The 20,234-nt window shown below is 33.6% G+C and overlaps 1 long non-coding RNA gene across 1 annotated transcript; it reads left to right on the top strand.

The window, feature by feature from the left end:
* The first annotated feature begins 11,453 nt into the window (after window positions 1-11,453).
* Window positions 11,454-19,988, top strand: LOC136228957 (uncharacterized). Its single transcript, XR_010688929.1, has 5 exons — window positions 11,454-11,717; window positions 11,791-11,838; window positions 18,151-18,246; window positions 18,375-18,440; window positions 19,781-19,988. It is a non-coding gene; the product is annotated as an uncharacterized lncRNA (long non-coding RNA).
* The last annotated feature ends 246 nt before the right edge of the window (window positions 19,989-20,234 follow it).

Raw genomic sequence — 20,234 nt, forward strand, 5'->3', positions numbered from 1 at the left:
CAGCAGTAAGATGGTGAGTCGCTCTGGAGTCTATAAACCAATCAGAAGAATTTGGTTAGGTGGTAATAGCCATATTAGATGCAGCTTTGATTGGATTTCGAAAATTCCAATTCATCTTAGCACAAGGGCACTGCTTTGATGAAGAAGCTTTTTGGAATTGGGAGCATAACAAAGAAGAAAAGAGACTAGTGAACTGTCCATCATTTCAGCGAAGTACTCAGCCAGAACAGGATCAACCGCTAGAGAAGCTGTTGGGGTTTAGTGTCCTATCGTCAATTGTTGTAGGATATAAACCAGTTGTATATGAATTGTTCTTTTATATCATTTGTTCTAATAAGATATAGTTTTCAACTATATAAAGGCAATCACTTTTAAGAACTAAATAACTCAAATAAAAGAAAATCCTTAAGTTTATTTATAGTGATTATAAAGTGTTCATACAAGCATGAAGTGAGACAAAACATTATAATAACTAATAAACTTAAAACCACCCCAAGTCAAGTAATATGTTTGAATATGGATTGACAAAATATTGTTGAGACTTGCATGTAATAATGTCTTCTATTGTGAACAGAGAGCTGATCTCATATGCTTCAGATATGTGGATATCTGGGCAGTTACATGGATCCAGCGAACGAGTTCATTAGGATTGGGGACCCAACTTGAGATAACAGGATGGATGGATTTATCCTATGTCACCTGTTCATCATATTGGTATTAGTAGGTCTAAGTAATCCTCAGACTCAAAGGAATATTAATTAGTGATTCTGGATTATGAAATGTGATACTTTGACTCTGTTCAAACACGTTCCATAAGAGGGAGGACCCTGGGGTGTGTGTGGGCAGACGTTGGGTATCATATGAAGTAATTGCAGAATAGTTAATATTGGATTGAGCATTTGTCACTCCTAATAAATAGGAGATACGTCCAATGATCGCTTGTGGAAGACTTGACTTTAAATCCTTGCAAGGTGATGGATTAAGAGTTGAAATAAAGATTTCACTTAATCTATCTATTCAGAGTTAACTCGATATGTACAAGTAAAATGAACATCTCGTTATATGTGACTTGACATAATCCATAGTCATAAGATTCAGTTTGAGGATGTAGTTGATGAATGATCGAATTATACTGGACCTAATGCGGAAAGGTCAACGACGGAATCAACATGTCTTCTTATAACTCTATGGGAATATTTATGGTTCTTCTATTCACAGTCCGCGCACTCATTTCGTTATACAACGATTGAATGTAATTTTGGGAAATTAATTCAATGGTTGTATATGGCTAGTAGTAATAAGAACATAATGGGTCACACATAAGACTTAGAACCAAAAGAGGACGTGTTAGTAATTAATGGATGAAAGATTAAAAATGTTTTAAATCCTATTATAAGGGGGGCCAAAATTTACATGTATAATATATACATGGATATTAATTTATTGAGACAATTATAATTAGATTATAGTTGTGGTTAAATTAATTATAGGATAATTAAATTAGGAGGTTTAATATGATTATATCTTCTAATTATTATCCTATCAAATAACTAAATATTATCTATTATATTTAGATATAAATATAGATAATATTAATAGAGTATTATTTAGGGTGCGTTTGGTTTAAACTTCGGAATCGGAATCCGAATCCGAATCCGAATTGGAATCGGAATTTGACGGAATCGCAATGACTAATTATTTAATCTGTTTGGTTCAATCTGAAATCGGAATCTATTCCCTTTGGAACTGCTTGGTTCTCTAATGATCGGAATCGGAATAGATACAATTTTTATTAAAAATAATTTACTAACTATAATAATAATTATTATTATAACTTTAATAAAAAAAAGCAAAAATAAATTTAAATTCAAATTAGATTTAGGATTTGAATGTATAAAAGATTTAAAATAAAACTTTGATAAGAAAAATAAAACCATATATTATAATAGATTATGTTTAATTATGGTATGAATTTTAGTATGTTGAATTTCAATGAATTGCCAACATCTATTTCATTCAACCATAAATTATTTTTTTATGTTAGGTGTGCATAACATATCAAATTATTTTAGAAATGAAAATGAATTTATATCATGATTTTAAAAGAAAATCGTGGGTATAAAAGTAGGAGGGAATCAAGTTAGATTGAGGGGGTAAGGGAGGAGAATCACTAATTCCCATGTTTAAGGGAATGTGATTCCATTCCAATTTTAATATTAGTTAACCAAACATTAATAAAGGGAAAATTTTATTTCTATTCCCATTTCTCACCCTCGTTATCTCCAACCAAATACTCCCTTAGAATAAAACTTCACTTAGTAACCTAATTCTATCTAACTAGGGTTTAGATACAAGAGACTATATATATCCCCTTATATGTGAATTTCGGTCAACCCTACTTGACCAACAGTTGGGAATTTCGGCCACCCCTAGTTGAGGAAGAAATTCAATTCGCTCGTTTTCATCCGATTAATTTCTATCACTTTCTCTTCTCTTTGATCTTGTGTTGATTTGTTAGAGATAATCTTTATTGATTGTTATCTTTTTGGTTGAGAATCTAATTCGTTTGATCTTCTATTTTGTTTGTGCTCGTGAAACTCGGAGCAAGATTTGAGGGCATTTCCCTAGCAATTGTAGATAGAACGACACTTAAGGTATTTCATTCTATCCCTCCATAAGTTGCTGCCGCAAGGCAGCAGCTCTTGGCTGCTGCCTTGCGGCGGCAGCGAGGCCGACTTCCCGGAATTCGGCCGATTAATTAATAACGTGTAATTTTTATTAAAACAATTTTATTGAAAATTATTCGTTTTTAAAATCCAGAAAATAAAACCTCGTTATTAGTTTATGGAAATTGAAACTTATTTAAAGTTCTATTTTAACTATGTTTGATATGTTAAATAAAATTTTATGAATCAGTTAAATAAAGATAATCATGATCGTGTATAAGTTATATTTTGTCTCATTTTGTATTCTGATGTATTTAGATTAGATTAAAATATAAAGGGATACAAGTATAAAATTAAATGATAAAAGGATTAATTTGATTAATTTAAATATTGCATAAATAGTTTATGTAATCAACCAATTAAATTTATTTTAATTGAGGCTTTGCATGTTTGGAGTTATGGACATATTTGGACCCTCTAGTTATTTAGTCTTTTGGTATTTTTGTAAAATAGGACATGCTTGTCCTACCTTATCTACTATCTATTGTAATTTCTCTTCTCATCTAAATCCCTTCAAATTAGTTGAAGTTTTCTTTAGTAGTATCGAAATTAATCACTACTAGAAAATATTTATTTACTGATGGACTTTTCTGACAGAAATGATTCTGTCAGTAAAATTTTCGTCAATTTGTCTTCCGTCAGTAAGGTTGACGGATATTTGACGGAACTAAAATTCCATCAAAATGTTCTGGCGGGAACATTCCCGCCATTGGTTCTGATGTTATAGTTTGATGGAAAATATTCCGTCAAAATGGATTGACGGAATTGTCAACGGAATGTTATTCTGTCAACAGTTCAACGGAATTACTGACGGAATTCCGGAATAATATATTTCATATTTTTTTAACCAAAAATCCTATTATTCTAACTTGAATGTTTAATAACTTTTTATTTATCAAAAATTATCTTAAGTATATAAAAATAAATAAAAAAAAATAAAAATGTATGACGAAGATAAATTTTTTATATTGTTTTATTATTAAATAAATATAATATATCAGAATCTTAGAAATAATTTAGCTAGCTTAACTAAACATAAGCTCAAACAAGATTTAAGCACAAATATATCATAAATTAACAAAATTGAATTAGAAAAGAATGAAATATATATTTGGAGATAAGAATTGGAAATGTCAGGAAAGGAGAGTATACTAACGAAATTAAATTAATAAGTCACATAAAAGGAAATTAAATAGAGAAAAAATAAATAAAAAGAGAAAAGAATGACTAATATAAATTTTATTGTGTTTATGCATGTAATATATAGTAATAATACTTGTAGTTTTTAATTGTATATATTTTTCTTATGTAATTAATGAATATTAAACTTAAATATTAGCTTTGAATTCATTTTTTATTTCTTGCATCTATAGATAAAAATTTTTTTGTAAAATTTAATATACTTACATCATAATTCTACTATTTATAAATTTAAATTTATATTAATGGTCTATTTATATATAATGCTCCATATTTTAATTTTAAGATTAAAAATTATTTGAATTATTATCTTATCATATTATTATTATTAGGCCATGTACAAAAAATTACAGAGAAATAGATAAATATAAATAGAAAAAGGGACTCTATTTTTTTTGGTAGGAAAAGGGAAGAAAAGAAAAAACAAACAAAAACCCCCCACAAACTAAACCGGGAAAGCTAACCCCACCAGATCATCCGAAAGCAAAGAAAAAAGGAAGTCCAGAGGAGAAGAGAAAGTTGAAACACCCAATATCCTCTCATGGCCCTCAGCAGCAAGGCGTTCTGCCACCCGATTCTTCTTCCTAAAGACATGGCCAAAGTTGATGGTATCGAAGGAAGAACACAATCTTCTGATCTCTTTAACTAAATTCTAGCTACCTAAACACATAGCCTTATTATCAGAGATCATTTTGACCGCTTCGAGGTTGTCAGATTCCACGAGCAGCCTTTTCAAACCCAGATTTTTGGCGAGCCTAAGCCCAGAGAAGATCCCCCAGAGCTCAGCAGTAAAAGAAGAGCCCAACCCCAGATTCTGAGCAAAAGTAGACACCCAAGCACCACTAGCATCTCTCAAAACACCTCCAGCCGCAATTCTGTCGTCTACAAGACAAGAGCCATCAGTATTTAACTTAACTATCCATTCACCAGGTCTACTCCATCCAAAGAGATGAACAACAGTTCTCTGGATAGTACTAGATAAATTATCCTCCTTGAAGCTATTAATAATAGTATTAATTTTCTTAGAGAAGAAAACAAGTAAATTAAGAATAACAATAGCTCCTTCTCCAAAAATATCAGCATTCCTCCACTGCCAAATCTGGTGACAGACAACGGCAAAAAGGATAGCACCATGCTCCAGCTCAGGCAATAACAAAGCACTAACACCATCTATAAACCAATCACAATCAGAATGGGCAAAGAAATCAGAGAGCAAATGGACTGGAAGAACTTTCCTCCACACAATTTTACTCTTAGCACAATCTCTAAGAACATGACAGATGGATTCCGCCTGAGCTCTACATCTACTACAAGTATCAGACTCCACTAAATGGTGTCTTTTCCTTTCAACATTCGTAAGCAACCTATTTTTTGCACCAAGCCACAGAAAACTCCTAATGCGATAAGGAACTTTCAAGGCCCAAATATCCTTTCAAGAGACTGAAGGAGGAGCATCCAAATTAAGATTGAAGGCCTCAAAAGTAGATTTGCAAGAATAAGCACCGTTATTCGTAAGGGACCAACAGTGATTATCCCCATCTTCCTCCTTACTACTAACTTTAACTCCCCAAATATTCAGGAGCGTTTCCAAACTAAGGTAAGCATCAAATCTCGACCAAACCAATCTCCCTCCGAATCCACAAGATCAGCAATACTCCAATTACGAATCTCTAGAGGCGGCGGAGAAGCACAAACATCTAATAAAGGCTTCTTCCCAAGCTAGATTTCATTCCAAAAACTAATTGATCTACCATTGTCCACCGACCAACCAATCCTAGAGCAAAACTCAGAAAACACTGCATTAACCCCTTTTCCATAAAAAAGAACAATTAAGAACTCTCTCTTTAGGGCCCCCAAAAATCCTATCCTTTCTATATTTCCCGCACAATAACCGAACCCAAAGAGCAGACGAGGATTCCCACATCCTCCAAAGAAGCTTCATTAACAACGCTTTATTATTGTCCCTGGCTTGTCTAATCCCCAATCCTCCCATATTCTTAGGTTGGCAAACCTCTTTTCAAGGAACAAGATGAATTTTTTCCCCTCTTCCGAGTCCCCCTATAGAAAACGATGATTGATTTTATCAAGACCATTAAGAACAGGCTCCGGCAGCCTACAAGCTTGCATAATGTGATTAGGAGCCACACAGTTCACCGATTGAATCAAGGTAAGATGGCCCGCAAGAGAAAGGGATTTAGCTTTCCAATTAGCACACTTACTATTAGTACTATCGAAGATCTCTTTAAAAGAAGCTTTAGAAACTCTATCACTATGGAGAGGAACCCCTAGATAGTTACCAAAAGCCTTGGTTAGAGGAATACCAGAAATCTCACTCATCCTTTTATAGACCCTTTGGTCCATATTATTAGAGCACAACATTCTAGAATTTTGGATATTAAGCTTTTGACCTGAAGCAGAGCAAAACTTAATGAGGATATCCATAATCACACCAATTTGCTCCTCACTACCTTCAACAAAGATCATAACATCATCAGCAAAGAACAAATGAGTGACCGGGGACATAATTTATTAATGGCAACTGGATGAAACCTCCCAGTGCTAATAGCCTCTTGGATAAGATGAGTCAACCTCTCTATAGCAATAACAAATAAGAACGGGCTCATAGGGTCCCCTTGACGGATACCCTGGGAAGGAGTAAACTCCTCGGACAAATCCCCATTAATCAAAACTTGGAAGACAGGAGAAGAAATACAAGACTATCAAGAAGAAAACTCCAGTTAAGCCGATCATAAGCTTTCTCCAGATCCAGCTTCACAATACCACGCTTACCCTTTTTGACCTTCATCGAATGAACCATCTCCTGAGCAATAACAATATTATCCATCATCTGTTTCCCCGGCACAAAACTGCCTTGATTCTGGCTAATAATATCAGGGAGAATACACCGAAGTCTATTAGCCACAATTTTGGTAATCGCCTTATAAAGCACATTACACAGACTAATAGGTCTCATTTGTAAGAAAGAGGAAGGCTTCTCCACTTTAGGAATCAGGACCAGTAGAGTTTTATTCACTAGCCTAATATCCTCAGACCCATTAAAACCCCTTTGACAAAATTGTAAATACCTTCTTTTACAGTTTCCCAATGTTTATGATAAAAATCGGTCGGGAAACCATCCACCCAGGAGCTTTAGTAGCTCCAATGCTAAACACCACCTGACCAATCTCTTTCTGATCAATAGGGTGAAAAGCTTCAAGAATCTTATCCTCACAAACCGTAGGAAACGTAGCCCTAGACAGAGCTCTATCCAAATCCACATGGTCTTCTTTAAATAACTCTTTATAGAAATTGAGGGCCAAGTGACGGATTTCTTCATCCTCATAAACCCAATTACCATTAGGATCTTTGATATCATTAATCTGATTTTTCTGCCTTCTGATAACAGTAGAAAGATGGAAATACCTCGTATTACGATCTCCATCCTTAATCCAAGCTTTCCTTGATTTCTGAAACCAAAGCAACTCTTCTTGCCTCAACACCGCTTCCAACTCATTCTGGAGGGTTCTAAGAAGACAATTCAAACTATGGTCAAACCTGAACTCCAAGATACGTTGGATGCCTTCAATCCTACTCAAAATTTTATGTTTCCTTATGATAATGTGGCAAAAAACGTTTATATTCCAGCCCACCATATTACTTCTAAAACCATCCACAGCCAGTAAAACATTAGAATGGGGTTTTCAATTATCATGAACAAAATTCTTAAACTCATGATGAAATTCCCAAGCCACCAGATACCTAAAAGGTCGTACCCCTCTAGTACGAGGAGCTCTCACCAGCCTGACTAAGATAGGACAATGATCAGAATGGCGAAAGGGGAGATTCAACACAGCCGCTTCAGGAAACCTACTCTGAGCTGAAATATTAGCATAAACTTTGTCCAAACGAACAAAGATACTATTACGTTTCCAAGTAAACTTATGAACAGTAGCACCAAGATCCGACAGTCCACACAAATCAATATTAGTAATTTAATTAGTATAATATCAAAAGTATAAATTTTTACTTTATAAATGTCAAATTATCTAAGTGGTTTAATGGGTGAAATGCTGGTTAAACTGCAAAGCTTGACCTATTCCATAATATTTATTGATAAAATTATAAATAAGTTTTAAATTGTGAATTTCGCTATAAATTCCCCTATATTATTAGTTTGGATTGGGCCTGATTCAATAAGCAGCCCACTGATCAAAGCCCATGTCTAACCCTAAATATCATATACATATACAGAAAACATATCCTTTCTCAACCCTAACTTTCTCTTCTTCTTCTAGTTGAAACGCTGGCAGTAGTGTCCCCTACAAAGTCTCCTAAGTTTCCGACCGATCTCTCTCTTTCTCCGTTGTTCCGAACTGTTGGTCTGCCTCCACAACGCCATTTCCTCTTCGTCTCCAGTCGGTTCATCTCGAAACCCATCGCCCTGTGGAGTCGGTTTCGCCAACTGTTGGTCAAGCAAATTTATTATATATCGCATGATGTTTATTATTCTTCAAAATCTTTATTTAGTTTTGGACATGTTAGAAGTTAAAGATGAGCTTGTATTTCACATTTTAGATGACATATTTCGTTTCTTTGCTCTTAATAATTGCAGGATCGCAGAACTGGAAAAGAAGCGGGTGATTTCCTCGAGAGTCTGGGAAAACAGACAAGCGCATAGCTGAATCAATCAGGTGACAGCAGTGGTTATGAAAGTGGTTTCCAAACGATTGGGACAGCGTCGAAACAGCAAGAACAGTAAGTAGCCCTACTGAAGAATGTAAGCAGGAGACGAACTGATTCACATTGTTTTGTTCACATTATTACCACTCTAGTATATATGATGTATGGTTAGATTATGCAGCATACATGCTTGTGATGAGTAAACTAGTGTTGTTCTTGTGAAATCTGAATTTTGTTTTGCAAAGTGATTGGGATATGTAAATCACCTTATGAGAACTAAAATTAAACTCAATTGATTAAGGCTTAATCTATGTTGCTCGGACACGGATACAGATACGGTATCCGACACGAACACGGATACGGGAAACGTCATTTCTATAAAACACAGGACACGGATATGTGGGGGAAACGTGTAAATATTAAAAATATTGGGGCACATTTATAAATATTAAAAATATATTTTTATATATGATTTTTCTGCAGTGAATTACAGATACTCTGTTTCACTTTGTTTTTCTGATAAGATTGATGAATCTGTAACTGCTCTCACAGACTATGTCTTTTGGGTTACCTCTGATCTTAATTTCTCTGCACATACATATAACATAATCTTTGCATATTCCTGCTCTCCAAATCTATTTGAAATAACGATCGATGATTGAAGTTGAACCTCTGTTTTTTCAAATTTGAAGAATCAACAGTTTTTTTCTGGGACACGCGTATCCTTCACTATCCCAGGCGTTTCCGGCCATATCCGTATCGGATACGTATCCGACACGCGATACGTTAGGTCTATCGCGTGTCTGTGCTTCAGAGGGCTTAATGCTTCTCCAGCCCCCTTAACTTGTCCAAATTGGTCATTTTACCCCTCCAACTCATCGAATGTCCTATTTACCTTCATAACTCCATAAAAATGACATTTCTCAAAAAAGTTGAAAAGAGAAAGAAAAAATAAAAAAATACAAATAACAAGAACATTAATATAAACAAGTTAAATACAATAATGTACCAAAATAGGCCTATAATTTTTGGGGAAGTATCAATTTAGGTTCCACCTACAAAATAACATAAATATAGGTTTAACGTTTAAAAAAAGTTATTAATTTAGGTTTCGATAACGGATTGTAAGGGGTGAAAAATACCACTTTTATGGAGTTAAAGGGGGTAAATAGAACATTCTATGAGTTGGGGGGATAAATGGACAAGTTGAAGGGGTGAAAAATACCACTTTTATGGAGTTAAGGGGGTAAATAGAACATTCGATGAGTTGAGGGGATAAAATGACCAATTTGGACAAGTTAAGAGGGCTGGGGAAGCATTAGGCCATTGATTAACTAGGAAATACAGTTCACATGGGTTAGTAGAATTGCAATAAAAATTGTGTATTTTACAAATTCTGGTCATACTAAAAAGAGGAACTTATATTCTCTTTCCATTTTAGGGGTTTGATTCCACATGTCTAAGTCTCATAATAGCTTTAATCCATGCTCCTTTTTGGTAGGATATGATCTAAGTGTGTTTTGCCATCATTTGATTCCGGCAAAAAGCATCATGGGGATACTGTATTTTTCGAATGGGTTGAGCCTTTTGATTTGTTATTCCAATGCATATAATATTTTGGGATAAAATCTAAATTTGCCCCCAAACCTTTATTGTTTGGTTAGGCAACTCCAAATATGGTTGCCACTTTGCTTGGAATTGCAAGGATTTTTGCTACCAAAGTTCCAAAAAAGGTTGATGCTGATGTATTACAATTTGGTTTGGAAAGTAAGTTTCTTCTCAGCTTGTAAGGTTATTGATTCTAGGTTGTACACTACTAGAAAATACATGTTTACTAACGGAATTTTTTGACGGAAAGGAATCCGTCAAAAATGTTGACGGTATTTCTGACGGAAACGATTCTGTCAACATATCTGACGGATTATTCTGACGGAATTGCCATTCCGTCAGAATATTTGGGCGGGAAGATTCCCACTCCTTTATTAACGGAGTTGGGTGATGGATTTATTTCCGTCAAATACATTCTGACAGAATTTATTGTCGGAATTCCGTCAAAATTTTGAACCATTAATATCTTAGAAAATTAGTGTATTTTCACATTTTTAAACCGAAAATCATAAATATTTTTTTTATTTCAGTTATTGATAATTTACGAAAATAATATATGTAATTATATATATTTCTTTATATTTAATATCTTGGCTTAATAATTTTTGTCAAAATACTATTTTCAATCAAATAATATTAAATATATAAAAAATGAAGCTCAATGAAAATAACAAAAAAACAGTATTTTTATTTTTTTTACTATAACTTTAATACATAATAAAAATATTATATCAATTATAATTAGATATTTGTATCTTAGTATTTTATTTTTATAAACTATTTCATATTAACATATTAGAAAAATTACATTTTCAATCAAATTAAATTAAATATATACAAAATGAATATTAAAGAAAATAAGCAAAAATATATTTTTTTCTATAACTTTAATTCAATAAAATAAATAATAAATTATTAATGCATGGAGTTTTTTCTTTTTTGTAATTTTATTAGTTTAGTAAATGTGTACAGAAAAAATATAGAATAAAAAAAGTTAACATTTTTTAATGTAGAAAAAAAAATGAAAAACTACAAATTTGGTGTGTGAGTGGTGTGGTTCGAACACTTGAACTCAAGAAAAACTAACAACTACTTAACCACTTGGACAGTGGCTATTACTATTATTTATTTGCATTTTTTTTCTAATTCTAGCTGTCCATTCGATTAACAATTCCATGGATTTCAAACCCTAAATAAAGCATATATATACTAATTTTTCTTTTCCTAGGTCATTTACGCCGGCCTCTCTTTTTTCATCAGAGAAGAAAAGATTCATCCTCTCTCAATCCCTACGTTTCTCTTCTTCTTCTTCTTCCAGTCAACACACCGTCTCCTACAAAGCCTCTCAGGTTTTTGTCGATGTCTCTCCTTTTTATCTGTCTTCCGAACTGCTAGTCCGCCTCAACAGCGTCGTTTCTTCTCCATTTCCAGTGGGTTCATCTCGAAACCCGTCCCCTTGTGGAATCAGTTTCTCCAACTGTCTGTGGTCAGTACTTCGATGAGGTAAGTCATAGTTTGTAGTTGCTAATTAATAGTTGTTGTGCTTTAATAATGGCGATACTTCCTTGGTTCTCAGATGGTGAGTTGATCGGGTTCGATGCCAAGCCTTCGCCAGATTATTGAGGTAAATGTACAGAAAATAGAAGGATGATTGAAAGAAAGGAAATGAGGAAGAAAGCTCTGTATTAAACTTCTGAAATTGATTATAACAACTCAATGAATTCAGTGTATTAGCACTCTATTTATACAGGAAGATAAACTGCCTAACCATCTAACAAACTATCTAACTGAATTAACAACTTGACAAGTGGGCTGGAGTTTATAATCCAGTGTTACAACATTCACTGTTAATTCTCTACATGCCCCCCTCAAACTGGTATGTGATCGACAATACCGAGTTTGGACAAGAAAGTATCAAGTTGAGCTCCAGTCATTGTTTTGGTGAATAAGTCTGCGAGCTGCTCCGTTGTAGAGATATGCGGTGTTCTAATGAATCCTTGCTCGACATAGTCTCTTATGAAATGAATGTCAATATCAAAGTGTTTTGTTCTTTCATGATCAATAGGGTTGGCTGCAATAGCAATAGCTGATGTGTTATCACAGAAAATCGGAATTGGAAACTTAATAGGAATTTTGAACTCCTTCATTAAGTAAGATATCCATTTGACCTCTCTTGCTGTTGTTGACAAACTTCGGTACTCTGCTTCTGCAGAGGAAGTACTCACAATAGTTTGCTTTTTACTCTTCCATGCCACCATTGACTTCCCAATGAACACACAATAACCAGTTGTAGATCTTCTAGTTCCTCTACAAACTGCCCAGTCAGCATCACAGTATGCTTGAACTTCCAATGAAGATTGTGTAGGATAGAATATGCCTCTACCCATAGTACCCTTTAGATACCTTAGAATATGCAAAGCAGCTTCCATATGACTTTTAGTAGGTGCACCTATATGTTGGCTAAGTTGTTGAGTACAAAAGCAAATATCAGGTCTGGTGAAGCCTAGATATAATAATCTTCCTATCAATCTTCTGTAACTATCTGGTGATTGCAATTGTTCGGAAGTTACATGATTTTGAAAACCAGATGGTAGAGGTGAACTTGCACTTGAGGCTAGTTCTAACTTAGCATCTGCTATGAGGTCTTTTACATATTTCACTTGTGAAATTACCATGCCAGTGTTTGATCTTGCCACCTCTATACCAAGGAAGTATTTCACATATCCAAGGTCTTTGATAGTGAATTCCTGGTGTAAGAACTTCTTAAGGCTGACCATTTCTTCTTCTAAGGTGCCTGTGATTAAAAGATCATCCACATAAAGCACAAGGGCAAGATAAACTTTACCTGTGGATTTTGTATACAAGCAATAATCATGTTTAGATCTAACAAATCCAAAATGTAGCAATTTAGAGGACATTTCTTTGTTCCACATGCGGCCAGCTTGTTTCAGACCATATAATGATCTTTTTAGCTTGCAAACTTGGCCTTTCTGAGCTTTCTCATACCCATCAGGTGGTGTCATGTATAATTCCTCTTCAATAAAGCCATGTAAATAGGCATTATTGATGTCAATTTGGTGGATTGGCCAATTGAAAGCTGCTGCTATAGCAAGGAAAGTTCTTACTGTGTCCACTTTCGCAACTGGAGAGTAAGAATCAGTATAATCAATCCCATATACTTGATTGTATCCTCTTGCCACCAGTCTAGCTTTAAACTTGTCTATTGTGCCATCAGGATTTCTCTTGATTCGAAAAACCCATTTTGATGTAATTGCCTTTTTCCCTTCAGGCAAAGTTGTCAAGATCCATGTCTTATTATCCTCTAATGTCTTAAGCTCCATGTTCATAGCTTTGAGCCACCTTGCATCTTTTGCTGCTTCTGCATAATTCTTTGGCTCCTTTTCTTCTGCTATGTTAGCCATGAATATAGCATAGTGATGAGTAAATTTGGGCACTAGGCACAACCCTTCAACATTGTTCTCCTTTACTGCTGCTACAAATCATTCAACCAAGAAGGCTTTTTGATAACTCGTTGGGGCCTTTCAATTTGAGTGTCAACAGGTGCATCATTATGAAGTGATGAACTCTCATCAGGAACTACTGGCATCTCTACATTTACTGCTTCTCCTGTAACAACATCAAAACAATCATGATTGTTAGAAATGTAAGCGTTTGGGGTACTTTCTTCATAGTCGTGGGGTAGTAAGGGTAAGATGGCATGATCATCATCATGCTGCTCATCTGCAAACATGGAAGGCTCTTCTTTTCCAGGGAAAACGTCCTCATGAAAAACAATGTCTCTTGTCACCTGAATAACCCCAGAACTGCAATTATATACCACAAACCCCTTTTGACCACCCTTATAACCCAAAAATATTGCCTTTTGAGCTCTAGGTGCAAACTTGTCTTTGCCTGGTTCTGGTTGAACTGTAGTAATGTAGCATAAACAGCCAAATATCTTGAGATTAGCATAATTGGGACTTCTGTTGTGAAGTCTTTCAAATGCTGTTTGCCAATTCAAGCTTTCAACTGGTAGAAGATTTATAATTATTTATTATTAATTATTTATAACATACAAATAAAATAATATCGTATATATGTTTTCAATTTTTTTAATTAAGTAATTTCTTAATTATTAAAATTTATTCTATCCGAGTTTAAAATTTAAATACTAGTTAAAATTTATTAATATTAAAAATAACATTTTTTTTTGTAATATTTTGTAATTCAATTCAAATTATATAATTTATTAAATACAATAGTACTATAATAATTTATATTATATTAAAATATGTATTTATTTTATTTTTAATAATTTGCATTCACAACAACCTCTTTTGTTACCAAAATATTTAGTTTTAGGCAACAACCTAAAGTCGTTATTGTAAATGCTTTCATTTTTAGCAACAACACGCATGCATTGCTATAAATTCATTTGTTAACGGCAACAACACTCAAACGTTGCTGTAAATACCTTTATTTAAAGCAACAACATGTGGTTGTTGCTAAAATTACTTTCATTTAGAGCAACGAACCTATTGTTCGAAAGTTGTTATATTTTTTTCCACAAATTTCATCTGACGGAATTTTTTAAGGAAAAAGGTAAGAAATTTACAGCAACGAGCTTAGGTAACGACACTAAAAAAATTGTTGCTAAAGTTCATTTTTACCAACAACTTTTTATGTTGTTGCCAAAAAGCAATTTTCTTGTAGTGTGTGTGGCTGCTGTAATTGCTTCTCCCCAGAATTTATTTGTTAATCCGGATTGAAAAATCAATGACCTTGCTACTTCGAGAAGGTGCCTGTGTTTCCTTTCTATGACTCCATTCTGCCGTGGAGTATAGGGACAAGATTTCTGGTGCAATATGCCAAGATCACTGAAGACCTTCTGACATGTTTGACTTGTAAATTCAGTCCCATTGTCACTGCGTACAACCTTAACTCTGCAAGAAAATTGATTCTGAACGAGAAGCAAAAATTTGTGCATAGCTTCACTCACTTCAGCTTTACTTTTTAACAAAATAGTCCATAAAGCTCTTGAGTAATTATCTACAATTGTAAGAACATACTTTGCTCCTGTAATCGAAATTCTATGATAAGGACCCCAAACATCAGTATGCAAAAGATCAAAAGCTTTATTAGATGTAGATTTACTATTTGGAAATACATTCCTGTGTTGTTTGGCCATTGGACAGATAGTACAAACAGACAAATTCTCCTTATACTTTACTCCTTCTATGTGTTTCAACTTATTCCAGGAAACATGACCTAATCTATAGTGCCAAAGTAAGTTGTTATCCATTACAGATGAAATAGAAGTATTACAACTTGTTGAATGAATTATAGATTGCTCTGTAGTAGCAAAATGTGCTAAAACTTCAGGCTGAAATGATCTTTTAGTAAGTAGATATAACATAACCCATTCTCCAAATGTCCAATAGCCAGAATTTCCTTAGTCTTCTGGTCCTGTAATACACATTTTCCAGGGCAAAAGTTAACAATAATATCCGTATCCTTCAACATTTGGCCCACTAATAACAGATTGTATTTGAACAAGGGTATATGAAGCACATTAGTTAATCTTAATTTTGAAGAAAAACTAATTTTTCCTATGCTTTGCACTTGTTTACTGCTGCCATCTGGTAATGTAATTGATCTCACATTTGATATAACATCAAAACTATCAAGAAGTTTGATATCACCACACATGTGACATGTAGCTCCTGAATCTATAATCCAAACATGATCACCAATATTTGTATTTTGAGTAAGATGTACATTACCTGCGAATCCAGAAAAAGAAGTCATGTTTGCCATTTCATTTGTGTTTCGATTTGTCATGTACTTCTGAAATTCTTTCTGGAACATTTGTGAGAATAATGCAGATTGATCCTGTCCTGCTCCTTCCTCAACATTACCACTTTCAAAACCCAGATGAGCCTGTGCAGTAGACTGTTTCCCTCCTTTCTTCTTCTGCTTAAACCAGTCAGGATATCCTTTCAACTTGAAACAACTTTCTTTCAGATGACCTGGTTTCTTGCAATGAGTACACACTAAATCCTCCTTGCTTTTTCCTTCATCTGATGTTGACCTATTTCCAGTCACCATGTTTGCAATTTCCAGCTTGTCTGCTACAACACTGACATTTTGTTTCTGCCTCTCCATTTTCTGGATCATGGCATAAGCTTTGTTGATAGATGGTAAAGGCTCCATCATCAAGACTTGATCTCTCGTATGTTCATACATGTCATTCAATCCCATAAGGAATTGCATCAAATGATCAGCTTCAATCATTTCCATTATTTTCTTAGCAGCTTTTCCACAACCCTCACAAACAAGAGTAGGATTGAGCTCTGCTAAATCTTCCCAATACTTCTTCATCTTGGTAAAGTACACACAAACAGAGAGATTTCCTTGCACAAGAGTGCTTAGATCTTTCTTAATTTGGTATATTAATGGGCCATTTGATTCACCAAATCTTTCTTCTAATTCCAGCCACAATTCACGAGCAGTTTTCACATACAAGAAAGACTCAACGAGATTTTTTGATAGTGACCCCAAGACCCAAGATAAAACCATATTATTAGCTTTCTTCCATCTCTATACAAATCAACGTTTGCAGGATCAGGTTGAATATCATCCCGCAGCACAAATTCTAGCTTATCCTTAGCGGACAACCCTATCTTGATTGCTCTAATCCAAGAAAGATAATTGCTAGAAGTTAGAGGAGCACTCACCAGAGATAAACCCGGATGATTATCAGAATTAGGTAAATCCATGAAAGAAGATTCACGATTTTGCTAAGTATTTTTTGGATCTACGTTGTTATTTCTTGCTCTAGAACCACCGCTGCGATTTTCAGTGTTGTTCACTATTTCTTCAATTTGATTGTCTTCTTCTTCTTCAGCAAACAATGAAGCGAATGTGTTGTTGCTCCTATTTCTTCCTTTCAGAACCATCAACCTTCCAAATTGATGCGGAATTTTACTAAGAAATCGTTAGGAATCAAGAAATTCCTTTGGGCTCTGATACCATGTACAGAAAATAGAAGGATGATTGAAAGAAAGGAAATGAGGAAGAAAGCTCTGTATTAAACTTCTGAAATTGATTATAACAACTCAATGAATTCAGTGTATTAGCACTCTATTTATACAGGAAGATAAACTGTCTAACCATCTAACAAACTATCTAACTGAATTAACAACTTGACAAGTGGGCTGGAGTTTATAATCCAGTGTTACAACATTCACTGTTAATTCTCTACAGTAAACAACACGATTTTGTACTGTTAGATTACATAATAGTATATTTACTGTCTTTATTGCATTTCTTTTTATATTGAAATTAAAGAATCCAAGTTTATTTCTTTGGAGCATTTTTCACTATTGAATTTTTGGATTACCTTTGTTATTGTTGTTTTAGTTTATCATCTTGCATTCTGAAGTGGTTATGTCTGTTGAGGATGATACGCCATGAGATAGGAGTTGGGTATCAAATGTAAAACTAATTTTCTGGAAATTGGTCTGCTATTAGTTTGGATATTAAGAGATAATTGGCTGATTAAATCTGTTAATTGCGAATGATTTGTTGTCTGCCTAACTTAATTGAGAAGGTAGAATATGTTTGCTGTTGATAAAATCCGTTTGCTATGCTTTTATTTTTTAGTGTGATAAAAAACAAAAAATTATAATTAGTTATTCATTCCATATCCTTTTGTTCTGGTAAGTTGAATAAGTTTTTAAGGTCAATGTAGATTTGTGATCATGGCCTTTGATATCTGTGGCTTTTTTTTCATTGTCTAATTGAAATATGGAACCATGCAGTTGGCTTAGTGAAAGTGGTTGAAAGCTATTTAATCTCTAGTAGAATATATATTAAGATGCTACAAACCTTTGATGTTTCCAAGCTTAAGTACCTTGCCAATTTTTTTTTGTAGAAAGCAAGGATGCTCATCAACTCTCTTAAGTTTTGCAACTTTTGCAGTGGCTTGAAGCTGTTGGTGTGAAACATCTATGCCTCCATGGTTCAGAAGGTAATTATACTTAAGTCTGCTGGGGAATGTTCGTTCATTAGCTCATTTAGTTCGATTATTTTTATTAATATTACACACTGATGTTTTTAACTCTTAACTATTGTGAATCATGTTCTGTTTTCTTGTAGGAATTCTGAAGAAATCCAAGAAATTTATTGTAAAGACCTTGAAAAATGACGTATTATATATTTGAGGTAGTATCTTATATCTTTATGATATTTCTTTTTATCTTTCAGTTTAGTGGTCATGGACAGATTTTACTCTTATAGGATGTTGTCTGATCGGAAATATATAATCACATTGGCAGATTGATTTCACTAAATGCTTTTTTTAGGTGTGATAAATTTTTTGTTAAACCAACTAGTTTTTGTTGATAAAAAAACCGTTTGATTTACTTGAGTAGGGGATAACAGAAATTATATGCAATAAATTATATGTAAAGCTTTATTTCGTATTCTTTTTCATTAACATGAGCTATTCTTATCGAAGGAATTTGATACGAATAGTTGGGGATGTAGTTAGCTAGAGCATTGGATGCACTTAACAGTTCAAACTAGTTGGGAAAATTACAATCGATAGTTGTGCTCAAGCATCTAAATGGGATGGCAAAAGCTGGAGATTGGGGGTGAAGTGGGGATAATTAGAGGGGGCATTGGCTAAGTTTGTTTGTATAATTATAAAAGTAATAGCAAGTTTCAGTTGCCAGACAAGGCCCAAATCTTCTCCTCCTACAATTTGTCAACCAACCTATGATTTATATTTAAAAAAAAAGTAATAAGAAACAGGTGCAGTGGTGGTCCGTGGTAACCGTTGAATATTTAAAAAGCTAAAGAGGGAGGGTAATTATGAATTTTTTTCCATTAATATATCTTCTGTCTTTATTTATTACTATCTTCTATGTTTATATAAATTATAGTGATATTTAATATTATTGTAATTCCAACCTTAACTGGATTAGTGAAGTTAAAATAGGTCTTATTCTTGGCTAGATTATTGGAGTTATAATAGGTCTTGTTCCAATCTAGAAAGAATTCCACTTCTCTTAAATTTATGTTGGATAAAATGTCAATATTGTCCTTTGAAATGTGAGCATGTGTTAATTTAGTTTACCAAGTAGAAAATGTCACATATGTATCGGACAAGTCGTGATAATGAACAAATTATCTTTTTAAATATTCCTACTTACAGAAATAAAATGACTATCAAATGGTAAATGTTAAAAGTAACTAGCACTACTAAATATTGAAGCTTGAGATTTGTGACTGCTGTTGAAGCAATGCGGATAAGCCGTTTGATGTTATTCGATTCACGAATCTTGCGTTTCATTGTGTGATTTGTTTAACAGTCTCTAAATTAGTTTGAGATTTTTTGTTTCTTTACCATGTCCTTACCATGTTTTTGCCACGTACACTTCTTCAACCTATCAAATTTAGAGAATACATTATTATTTAATAGTACATTTTTAGTTTATTTTGCAATTTGGTTCATGTTCATGTTCATATATAATATGTAATTGTGTTATCTTTTTTGATAGGTATATATTCTACCCTTGTGAAGAAGGGCTAAGGGCCACCAATATCAACGTATTTTGGTAGTTGAAACATGTTGATGTATGGTGTATATTTTGGACTTTTTTTTACATGATCTAAGATTTAAGATTACTATAGATTTAGTTCATTAGGTTACTTTTGTAATTATGAATGTACTTTTGGATTTATAATTATTAATATATACAAGTTCAGTTTATATTAATCATATTTTTGTTTATTTATATTTATAAATTCTAGAAGTAATTTTATTGCAATAAAATGTAGCTAGTAACGGATCGGAATTCCATCCTAAACCAAGAATTTTAAATTTTAAATTTTTTCAAATTTTATTTTAACAATTGACGGATGCTTACGTCAGAATATTACTTTTTGACGGAAAATATATTCTGACGGAACATATTTTCGTCAATATATCCGTCAAACGCGTTGACGATTAGT

This window comes from Euphorbia lathyris, chromosome 5 (assembly GCF_963576675.1).
Source record: "Euphorbia lathyris chromosome 5, ddEupLath1.1, whole genome shotgun sequence".
In the NCBI taxonomy this organism is placed as follows: Eukaryota; Viridiplantae; Streptophyta; class Magnoliopsida; order Malpighiales; family Euphorbiaceae; genus Euphorbia; species Euphorbia lathyris.